Here is an 11,727-nt window from a genome sequence, read left to right as displayed (position 1 = left end):
AAAAATGTAATTGGCACAAAGTGGGTAGTTAGAAATAAGCTAGATGGAGATGAAATATGCTAAACTGATAGCATTTGAGTTAGATAACTTTGATAACTATGTTCCTAGTTCAAAGGTTATTAAGTTTACATTTCAAGCCAAACTCACACTCAAGAAAAATAGTAAGAAATCAAAGTCCAATCAATCAGTAAGTGAAGAAGAAGAATCAAAAGATCTTGAAGTTGTTGAAGCCCTACTTACAAGAAAGTATTCCAACGGAAGAAGGAAAGTACAAAGATAAAGTTCATTTGATTTACTTTTCTTGTGAGAAAGTTGGTCACATGACTGCAAGGTGTCCAAATAGAGAAAACAAAGATGAAAAGGAAAGAAATAAGCACAAATGCAAGAAGGATTCCAAGAACTACAAAAACTACAAGGAAAAAGGTAATAAATCTTGTTTTCAATCTAAAGATTTTGATAATAGTGAAGATGAAATCGTATATATTGCTATAAAGGATGAATCTAACAATGAAGGAGATAAGATGGCACTTATCTCTCAAATTATCAAATATGATACATGGATTATTGATAGTGGTTATTCACATCATATGAATGGAGACAAAACAAAATTTGAGCATATAGAATATTATGATGGAGGTAGTGTGAGGTTTGGAAATAATGAACCTTGTAACATAAAAGGAAAAGAATTTATTTCATTGACTAAGAAACTTTTATATGACAATGCTTATTGGGTTGAATGATTAAAGCATAATCTACTGAGTGTGGCACAGTTGAATAACACTGGATTCAAGGTAGAATTCATGAATGGAAATGCCAAACTACTAGATGGAAAAGGAAACCTAATTGGATCTGGCAAGAAAACAAAAGGTAATCTATTTTATCTTGATCTCAATGAATGTTCATGTTTTATTGCTCAAGTAGAAGAAAGCTGGTTATGGCACAAAAGACTATGTCATGAAAACTTTGATAATCTAGTTGAGATAAGCAAACATCAAAGAGAAAGAGGTACTCCTAGTTTGAAGAAATTTGATATGGGTTTATGCAAGAATTGCCAAATTGGTAATATGGGAAAGACTAGTTTCAAAAAAAAATGTATTAGTTAGAAGAAATCTTAGAAATTTTTCATGCAAACATATGTGGACCTATTGGAATAGAGAGTTATAGTGGAGAAAAGTTTTTCATTCTTTTTGTTGATGATTATTCTAGAATGATGACTATAATTTATCTAAAAGAAAAATCATAAGCTTTTCAAAAGTTCAAATTGTATTTGGCAAGAGTAAAAAAAGAAGTTGGAAAGAGATTGAAATGTTTAAGATCAGATAAAGGTGGCGAATTCATTTCTAATGAATTCAATAATTTTTGCATTAAAAGAGGGATCAAAAGACAAGTATCAACCCTTGGTACTCCACAACAGAATGGTATAGCTGAAAGAAGAGACAAATTCATCATAGATTGTGCAAGAACATTGATGATAGAAAAGAATGTTGCAATCAAGTTGTAGAAGGAAGCTATTGGCATTGCAGTTCATACCTTGAACAGAGTTCAATTGAAGAAAGACTTAAATCAAACCCCTTATGAACTATGGTATGGATGCAAACCTAATGTAAGTTACTTGAAAGCATTTGAAAAAAAATGTTATATTTTAAAATAATCTGGGAAAGGTAAATTTGATGTCAAAAGTGATGAAGGCATACTCCTATGATACTCTTGCATAAGTAAAGCATACAAGTGTTTGAGTTTTTCTACTCATAAAATCATAGTAAGTGCACATGTGAGAATTTATGAGTTTGTAGAAAAGAGTGAAGAAGAAAGTAGAAAAGAGCTTGAAGATTATAGAATATTTGTTTACTATGAACCTAATACCTTGCCAAATCTATCTAGTAAATAGGAGGCCTCATGTCTCAAGTCCCAAAAATCTCCAACAACTACCGAGTTGTAGATAGTGCAATCTGAGACATAGATAGAGGCTACCAAGCTAAAAAAAACTTAGTCTGATGGACCCAATTCATAGATAGTGGGACCTAAGCTTGATACTGAAGTTCATGATGAAATCAGTGAATCTCATTCCAAATCCAAAGAACCTATGTTAGCAAGATATGTTAGAAAGCTAAAGATCATTGGAGACAAATTAGATGGAAAAATGACAATAAACAAATTGGAAGGTACATGTTTACTTGCTAAATTTGAACCTAGAAATGTTAAAGATGCATTGGATAATGAAAGTTGGATTGAAGCAATGAATGAAGAAATAAAATAGATATAGAAGGACAAAACTTAGACTCTTTTTCCTAGACCCAAGGATAAAAATGTAATTGGCACAAAGTGGGTAGTCAAAAATAAGCTAGATGGAGATGAAATATGTTAAACTGATAGCGTTTGAGTTGGATAAATTTGATAACTATGTTCTTAGTTCAAAGGTTATTTAGTTTTCATTTCAAGCTAAACTCACACTCAATAAAAAGAGTAAGAAATCAAAGTCCAGTCAATCAGTAAGTGAAGAAGAAGAATCAAAAGAAAGTTCAGATAATGATCTTGAAGTTGTTGAAGCCCTACTTGCAAGAAAGTATTCCAAAGGAAGAGGAAAGTACAAAGGTAAAGTTCCTCTGATCTACTTTTCTTGTGAAGAAGTTGGTCACATTGCTACAAGCTATCCAAATAGAGAAAACAAAGATGAAAAGAAAAGAAACAAGCACAAAATCAAGAAGGATTCCAAGAACTACAAGGAAAAAGGTAAGAATTCTTGTTTTCAAGCTAAAGATTTTGATAACAGTGAAGATGAAATGGTATATATTACTATAAAGGATGAATTTGACAATGAAGTAGATAAGATGGAACTTAACTCTCAAATTAGAAAAAATGATACATGGATTATTCACAGTGGTTATTCACATCATATGATTGGAGACAAAACAAAATTTGAGCACATAGAATATTATGATGGAGGTAGTGTGAGGTTTGGAAAAAATAAACCTTGTAACATAAAAGGAAAAGGATTTATTTCATTGACTAAGAAACTTGCATGTGACAATGCTTATTGGGTTGAAAGATTAAAGCATAATCTATTGAGTGTGGCATAGTTGAATAACATTGGATTCAAGGTAGAATTCATGAATGGAAATGCTAAACTACTAGATGGAAAAGAAAATCTAGTTGGATCTGGCAAGCAAACAAAAGGTAATCTATTTTATCTTGATTTCAGTGAATGTTCATGTTTTATTGCTCAAGCAGAAGAAAGTTGGTTATGGCACAAAAGACAATGTCATGTAAACTTTGATAATTTGGTTAAGATGAGCAAACATCAAAGAGAAAGAAGTATTCCTAGTTTGAAGAAACTTGATATGGGTTTATGCAAGAATTGCCAAATTGGTATTGTGGGAAAGACTAGTTTCAAAAGCAAAATGTATCAGTTAGAAGAAGTCTTCAAAATTTTTCATACAAACTTATGTGGACCTATTGGAAAAAAGAGTTATAGTGGAGAAATTTTTTTCATTCTTTTTGTTGATGATTATTCTAGAATAATGACTATAATGTATCTAAAAGAAAAATTAGAAGCTTTTCAAAAGTTCAAATGGTATCTACCAAGAGTAGAAAAAGAAATTGGAAAGAGATTGAAATTTTTAAGATTAGATAGAGGTGGTGAATTAATTTCCAATGAATTCAATAATTTTTGCATTAAAAGAGGGATCAAAATACAAGTATCAACCCTTGGTACTCCACAATAGAATGGTATAGCTGAAAGAAGAAACAAATCCATCATGGATTGTGCAAGAACATTGATGATAGAAAAGGATGTTGCAATCAAGTACTGGAAGGAAGCTATCAACACTACAGTTCATACCTTGAACAGAGTTCAATTGAAGAAAGACTCAAATCAATCTCCTTATGAACTATGGTATGGCTACAAACCTAATGTAAGTTACTTGAAAGTATTTGGTAGCAAATGTTATATTTTGAAAGAATCTAGAAAAGGGAAATTGATGTAAAAGGTGATGAAGGGATATTTCTAGGATACTCCTAGAAAAGTAAAGCATACAAATGTTTGAATTTCTCTACTCATAAAATTGTAAAAAGCACACATGTTAGAATTGATGAGTTTGTGAAAAGAGTGAAGAAGAAAGCAACAAAGAACTAGAGGATTACAGAAGATTTGTTTACTATGAACCTAATACCCTACCAAACCTATCTAAAAGGAAGGAATCTTCATCCATGAGTCCCCAAAATCTCCAATAGTTACCAAGTTTCAAATAGTGCAACCCGAGTCATAGTCTAAAGGACCCCAGTCACAGTTAGAAGCTACATAGCTAGTTCAAATTGAGCCTAATGGACCCAAGTCATAGAAAGTGGGACCTAAGCTTGATATTGAAGTTCAAGATGAAATAAGTGGAACTCATTCCAAATCCAAAGAACCTATGTTAGCAAGATATGTTAGAAGGCATCATGTACTTGATTAGATCATTGGAGACAAATATGATGGAACAATGACAAGAAGAAAATTAAAAGGTACATGTTTACTTGCTAAAATTGAACCAAGAAATATTAAAGATGTATTAGATAATGAAAGTTGGGTTGAGGTAATGAATGAAGAGATATAATGGATAGAAAAAACAAAACTTGGACTCTTGTTCCTAGACCCAAGGATAAAAATGTAATAGGCACAAAGTGAGTTTTCAGAAATGAGTTCAATGAAGATGGAAATTTTTCTAGAAACAAGGTAAAAATGGTATGTAAAGGCCATTCTCAAGAAGAAGGTATTAATTATGGTGAAATTTATTCTCCGTTAACTCTAATTTGCCATTTTTGGTCAAAATTTTGACCAAATATTCGTCAAAAAATGTCAAGAAATGGTTGAAATGTCAACCAATTCTTGGTGGAAAACTTTCAAGAATTGGTCAAAATTTCAACCAATGTTTAGTTGAAAACTTTCAAGAATTGGTCAAAATTCCACCAATTCTTGGTAAAAAACTTTAAGGAATTGGTTGAAATTTCCACCAATGTTTGGTCAACAACTTTCAAGAATTGGTGGAAATTTTGACCAAATTATGAGGTTTTTGAAAAATTAATGGAGAGGGTGAATCCCCCAATGAATGCCTACCTGTGGACTCTCTCTTAGATAATCTTCTTGGACCAACACAATTTTGGAAGAGGCTTGGTAGTGATTGCCATTGTATAATGCATATGTTTAGTAATTTTGAAGTTGATCTAATGGTGAGCCCTTGACTAGCATTAGGTGGCTACTTGGCACTCTAGCAATTAATTATGAATGTATTGTGGCTAATGGGAGATTTGATAATGAAAGCTCCCAATGAATGTCTAATAGAATCAGTGTTGGTGCACAAGAAAGAGACATTTTCCAGATTTTGAATATTGGCATTAGCATCCTTTCTATTGGAGGGATGTGAAGAATCTCAACTTCTATGCAAGGGCTCTGCAAATTCATCTCTATGCAACTTCATTAGCAAAATTTGCAAAATAGTTTGATAGAAGTTGTCATTGTGGTTACTTGGAAAGCGATTTGAAGGGCGAGCCATTATCTAGCAGATGTGCTCCTTATCATGAGTGAAGAAGGAGCCATTTCCAAGAATGAGCAAAGGATGAATGTAGTACTAGATTCTAAATGAAATCAATGAAACACCATTCTCAGGCAGGATGCCCATGGCTAAGAGGGTCAACCTGCAGAATCTTAGGAGAAAGGAAAAAATATACCCATTAGAACCTTTCTCAAGGTGTTTGGACAACCATAATAGAATGATTGAGCCCAAAATTTTACAAGGGTAGTAAAAGGCAGCCCAAAAATATATTCCTGAATATAGAAAGCTTATGAGCATGCTCAAACAGGAATTTACAGAATATTAGTAAGTCATTCACATTCATCTTGAGATAAAAAGGTCAAGAAAAATGATAAGACAAGCAGTTCTACTATGAGACATGTAAATAATAATAGTATATGCCAAAATTGAAATATTTTGATTTTTCTCATGGTAAAATATAGATGAATCAAGTCTTCGGCAGTTAATCAAAAATGAAATGCATAAACAAGTGTGATCAAGGGAATACAAATAACATAGTTAAGAAATTGAACACTCCACACTAACCAGGGTGCAATGTTCAATTTCAAGACTTGAGTAATCAAAAGAGGGAAAATGGCATAGCTCCTTCAAGTTAACCCATTCAAAAGTCTCTCTACTTGTATTAATATCATAAATGAGTGTATGCAATCCCTAACCATACACAAACCATTTTTGAATGAAAAAGGGAAAAATCATATATATTAATATATATAGTTGTTTAGATGTTAATAGTGTCCACATCTCTTGTTTGGAGACTTCAAGCAATCAGATGATGCTCACATTTTTCCATATGGTAAATGTAATATCACTCTTTCTTTAAGGTACCATGTATTCTGATAACAAAATCAACTTATAACTTGCACAAAAATGGGACCTAAAAGAAAACAAGAATGATTTTGCATGTGCGAGCATGTGGGCATATTACTACAATGCAAAAAGCACATGTAAAGCTAGATAGATAGATAGAGAATAAATTGAGCATTATAAATAACCACAAGAACTAATAAAGTTTACTTTGTAGGAATTCATTTCTACAAGAAAGATCTGTATTTGGTGAAAGGTCAAAAAGTCTAGGAAAGGCCAGTAGACCAGTAGCAAGACAAGGGGAGTTTGAGAGAAATCATCAGGAAGAGTTGCAAATTTCTACCTGTATGACTAGTTGGGCATATCAAGTCACTTTTGAAGTAAATTACCACTACAACTAATAAAGTTTACTCTACGAGAACCCATTTGTACAAAAAATATCTCTATTTGGTGAAGGGTCAATAGGTCTGGAAAAGAGCAACATATAGGCAACAGGACAAGGGGAGGGTGAGGGAAATAATGAGGAAGAATTGAAAATTTCTACCTATACAACTAGTTGGGCATATTAGTCACTTTAGAAGAACTTGTTAAAAAATATTACAATAATCATATCCAAGTATCTACTTGACTAGCACTATAATCTTGTGACAATTCCTATTCATTTTACAGTAAATTTCAAGGAAAGCTTTAGTTGTATAGTTGGGATTATGCCTATTATTATAAGTTTTTTCAATTGAAAATCCTTAACAATCATGAATAATATTCAAACTTATCATCTATACTAAAAAGGTAAGCATAAGCCGTGGATCTAGGTTTTTCAAACAACACATAATGAAAGAACGTATGCTAAAAGATACCAAATTTGTGGCACTGTAATCTTTAAAACCCCAACCTTGCAAGAAAAAACACCAAGTAAAAAATAAAATATTGTGGCAATGACTCTACAATATATGAAGTGGGGCCTCTTCAAGTATAAGGTTTTTTTAGTGGCCTTGTGTTATAACAAAAAGAAAGTTTATTGAGTAGCAATATTTCACATAGATATCATAATTTCCATAACACAACAATCAAATTATTAACATTGAACTTAAATAATTTCAATACCTTAATTAGATCATAATTGGCAATAATAGCCTCATAAAAGCTATTGTCTTCTAGCCACCTTGTCCTCACATTCTTTCCCACCAAGGGGTCAAGAGCTATAGCTTCGCTCAAACCTAGAGGCTCTGATGGTCCTCGGTTCCCAAACTATCCTCTCCTTACTGCTGGAAGAGTAGGAGGTAACTGTTGAGCCTTGATTCGAGCAAACAACATAGGCATTTTTTGACTCTAGAGTAAACAATAGTTCTCTTTTATTATAGAACTTATAAATACTTGGAACGATTTAGAAGATAAATATTTAAAGCAACAGAAAAAATAATAATTGAGAAAATTTAGAAATTAATTGCTCATTGCTTTGGTTTTCTTGTTCTTAGTTCCAAGAGAAGCTCCTCTTTTTGTTGATGATGAAGGTTGTGCTAGTGTAGTAGTTGGCAAAGGATGCATTGTTGAATGTGGTGGCATTGGTAGAGATGGCAACACATGAGTTGTTTTATGTTTCTTCCGTGATGCTGAAACATATGTTGGACTAGGGGATGTATCATGGGTTGGTGGACCCATGCTTATTAAGCCACCTTGGTTAAGAGTTCCCTGTCTCCATTCTCTGATCAAACATTTAAATAACTAACAAGAAACCTTTTGTCCTATACAACATTTGGAAATCTGCTAGTGTTAAATAAGCAAAACTTTAAACTACAGAGATCTAAGAAGAAGTCTCACAAATAACAATATGCATAATAGTTAATAACATTTCATCATAAGAATTTGTACATCTCCTTAATCAAATGAATGAAACTACCTAAAATGTCAAGATGAGCATAGATTTAATTTTCTCCATTAAAAAATTGTTTCCTGTAATTGTATGTATTATGAGCGTAAATTGAACCTTATTCATCTCAATGCTCCCCAAGAGTTTCCTATGCTCCTCATCTTAAATTCTAAGTTCTTTTCTCAACTTAGACATCAAACCCTCTTTTGCCTAAAACAGATTATTTTTAAAGAACCCATAAGTTTCAAGATAAAAATATAAGATTCAAGACATGTAAGTTAACTCCCTAAAATCTACAAACACAACAAGCAAAAAGTTCTTCAAAAATAAAATAAATAGAAAGAAAATAAAATAAAATTAATGTCAAATAATGAAATGTCTGATAGAAGACACTGACGAGTATGTAGTATAGAATAGGCAAATACCCATGTAATTGCATTTGATTGTGGCTTGAAGGCTCTAAGAATAGATTTGTATTCCTCTTGTTCAAGCTAGTGAATCTGAGGCTCGATATCATTCTGAATTCTAGCATATGACATTGGACTTGTAGAAGGTCTTCCATTCCCAAAAATTTGGCCACCACCTCTTGCTAGTTGATTTTGACAAGGAGGAAGATCGTCATCTATTCCTACTCTAGTTTCAGAACAAATGCATGAAAATCATTTTATAGTAGATAAAACATTTGAACATTGGAATAAGATTAAAAAAAATATAACATTATTGAAAAATGCAATTGAAAGTAAGAATAAGACATGGAGAAGTATCATTATGGCCTCAAAACAAGAAAAAAGAAGCAAACAATGAATTTAACTATAAACATAAAAAATCAAGTTTAAAAGGATGGAACCATTTTAATTTTTCATTCTACAAAATGTCATACTTGTTCTTTAGTACTAATTCCAACAACTTCCACTGCTCTTCATGTTGCAAGGTAATCCTCCCTTTCATTAACTACATCAAGTTGATAACATTTGGATTGGTTCAAATAATGAAATGAGCTTGGATGTCCCAAGTTAGAATTTTTAGTTTCTTGAAATAAGAAATGAAGAAAATTTCAAAAAATGGTTCTACTACTATTAACATTTTGCAATTTCAAATTGAACATAGGTGCATTTAGAATACAAATAGAAAATAGGCAATGAACCTATTTCAACAGTCAATTATAGTCACAATTACCAAAGCATGATGCCACATACCTTTGGGGCTGTAGCACAGAGAATGTAGAAACAATAATAGTTTCTCACTGGATCTAAAATTTGGGAAACACAAGACCTTTCTAGTAGGTATGTTCTAATAGTAGCTCCTGATATTTTTCCATTTTTGTCAAATTGTAGATCAAAAAATTTAACAAATGACTGCACAAAATGTGCTTCTTAGTAAAAAAAAAATATAAGAACAAATTGCACTCTTGATACTCAAAAAGCTAAGCCAAAACCCCAAATTAACAACTCAAGGTCTAGAAACTCCTTATATTCAATTTCCTTCTATTATACATGCAATGGAAAATCTAAAAACAAAAAAATAATTAACCTGGAATTATTATTTCTGATAGTTTTTGCATTCCCAAAGGCTTCTAGAACAGGATTTGACTGCAAAGCAGTAAATAAAATAGAAACCAAATAATGATCACATACAACAATGAAGACATGGTATTAGAAGATTGAGATCACAACAAAAAATGCCATAGTGATTCCATCCATAACCAATTTTCCCATTATTTCTTACTTCTAGCACTTGCTACTTTATTGATCTCCCCTTGGTTGCTATTCAACCTCCCATATAAGCAAGATAACACATAAGCATTTTGGTGGATTCTATTTTACCTACCTCACTTTCTTTGCTCACCAGGATGGAATAACGTATCCCCTCATTGATCATCACCCAGTATCCATAAAATGTTTAAATGGATGTATGAAATAGAGCCTCTTTGACACAAAACACAACTTCAATTAGAAAATTGGAGACACTTACCTGTATACAGCATCTGCCACAATAAACACATGAGGACTTAACTCTCTGAATGTTGCCCCTTTGTATTGTTCCATCATTTGACTATCATACAAGTAAGGAAGTATTCTAAAAGGGTCGATGGAAATTAATATACTTCTAGTGTAGGTCTGCCAAATACAACATAATGTAATCATAGAATGTTGCTCTTAGTAACACTATTCTGTTGTTTATTTAAAAGCATATGAATTACACTTTAACTAAGAAAAAAACATAGAAGAGTGTCATAAATGAAGAACAAACAAATGAAGAGCTATCTAAATATAAATAATAATAATATAAAGTAATTCAAAGAAAACCTTGACAACTTACATAGATTTCATATCTAGATGCCAAATTTTGTAGAACTCTTGGTTCATGTAAATAAGCAAGTTTTGTTATATGTCATCCACTCTACCTAGCAATGTTTCACAATCCTTTGGATATACATTTGACAAGTTTATAGTCACTTGCACACAAGAAAAAGCTTCTAATTTGGATCTCCAAAACTAGAAAATGAGGATATGATTATCGACCAAAGGCCCATCAATTTCACTCTAAAAGTAATAAGTAGTGAGATATTGCATCATTCCCTAAGCATAAGTGTACCATAGATTCTTTGAAAAAGAAGCTTTTTAACCATTGACCAAAAAGCAAGCATAAACAATCCACAAAGAAATATTGGAAATAATATTCCTAGACATAAGCCATTGGTTTTCCTACAAACCTATTGCCATTGGTAGGATTTTATTAAATCGATTGTAAGCAGTAATAATAAATTAAAAAAGAAATATAAAGAGATTGTCATTCAAAATAAAACTGTTTACTTACCAACTTTTCATCAACTATATGAACTTTAACTTGTTGACCTTTAATCTCCAAGACTTCTCCATCAATCAAGGCCACTTTGGAATCTTGCATCCATACTTGAAAACCTACAAGAATGTTTATAGGAGCCACCTGTATTCAAACAAAAAGAGAAATATTGTTATGACCACATCATAAAGCCCATGCAAAAATTATTAAAAACTACTCTGCAATGGCATGAGTAGGCATTGATTGCTAGAATTTATGCCATAGAATGATGTTAATCAATAGAAATGAGAATTCTCATAATGCAAGATGGTATTGCTAGTGAGACAAAACAAAGGTTTCCTAGTCTACATTTATGCCATAAAAAGATGCTATTCGATAGAACTCAACATGCCCCCAATTCAAGATGGAATTTCTAGCAAGACACTGAATTATCTGTAAGATTTTCTATTATCTACATAATCTTACATGAGTTCAGTCACACAATTTTATACATTGAGTTGATTTTGTAATAGTTAGGGTATTCTCAACTCTGTCAGATGCATCAAAACCATGTAATTCTTATAGTAATACACTTGCAGCCTCTGGAATGGTCAAAGATTTTGACCATGGAAAACATACATGCATGTTAAATGTTTCCCTGCACTACAGTCACTTCCTCACAGTCACCACATAGTCCACATAATACAT

General features: G+C 32.1%; 1 pseudogene; it reads right to left on the bottom strand.

The window, feature by feature from the left end:
* Positions 1 to 6,065: 6,065 nt before the first annotated feature.
* On the bottom strand, positions 6,066 to 11,727 carry LOC149538369 (protein EMSY-LIKE 3-like; annotated as a pseudogene).

This window comes from Cupressus sempervirens, chromosome 9 (genome assembly GCF_028749045.1).
Source record: "Cupressus sempervirens isolate cs-2001-9-10 chromosome 9, ASM2874904v1, whole genome shotgun sequence".
NCBI lineage: Eukaryota > Viridiplantae > Streptophyta > Pinopsida > Cupressales > Cupressaceae > Cupressus > Cupressus sempervirens.
The sequence above is the reverse complement of the archived record's forward strand: the minus strand, read 5'-3'. Positions and strand labels throughout refer to the sequence as shown.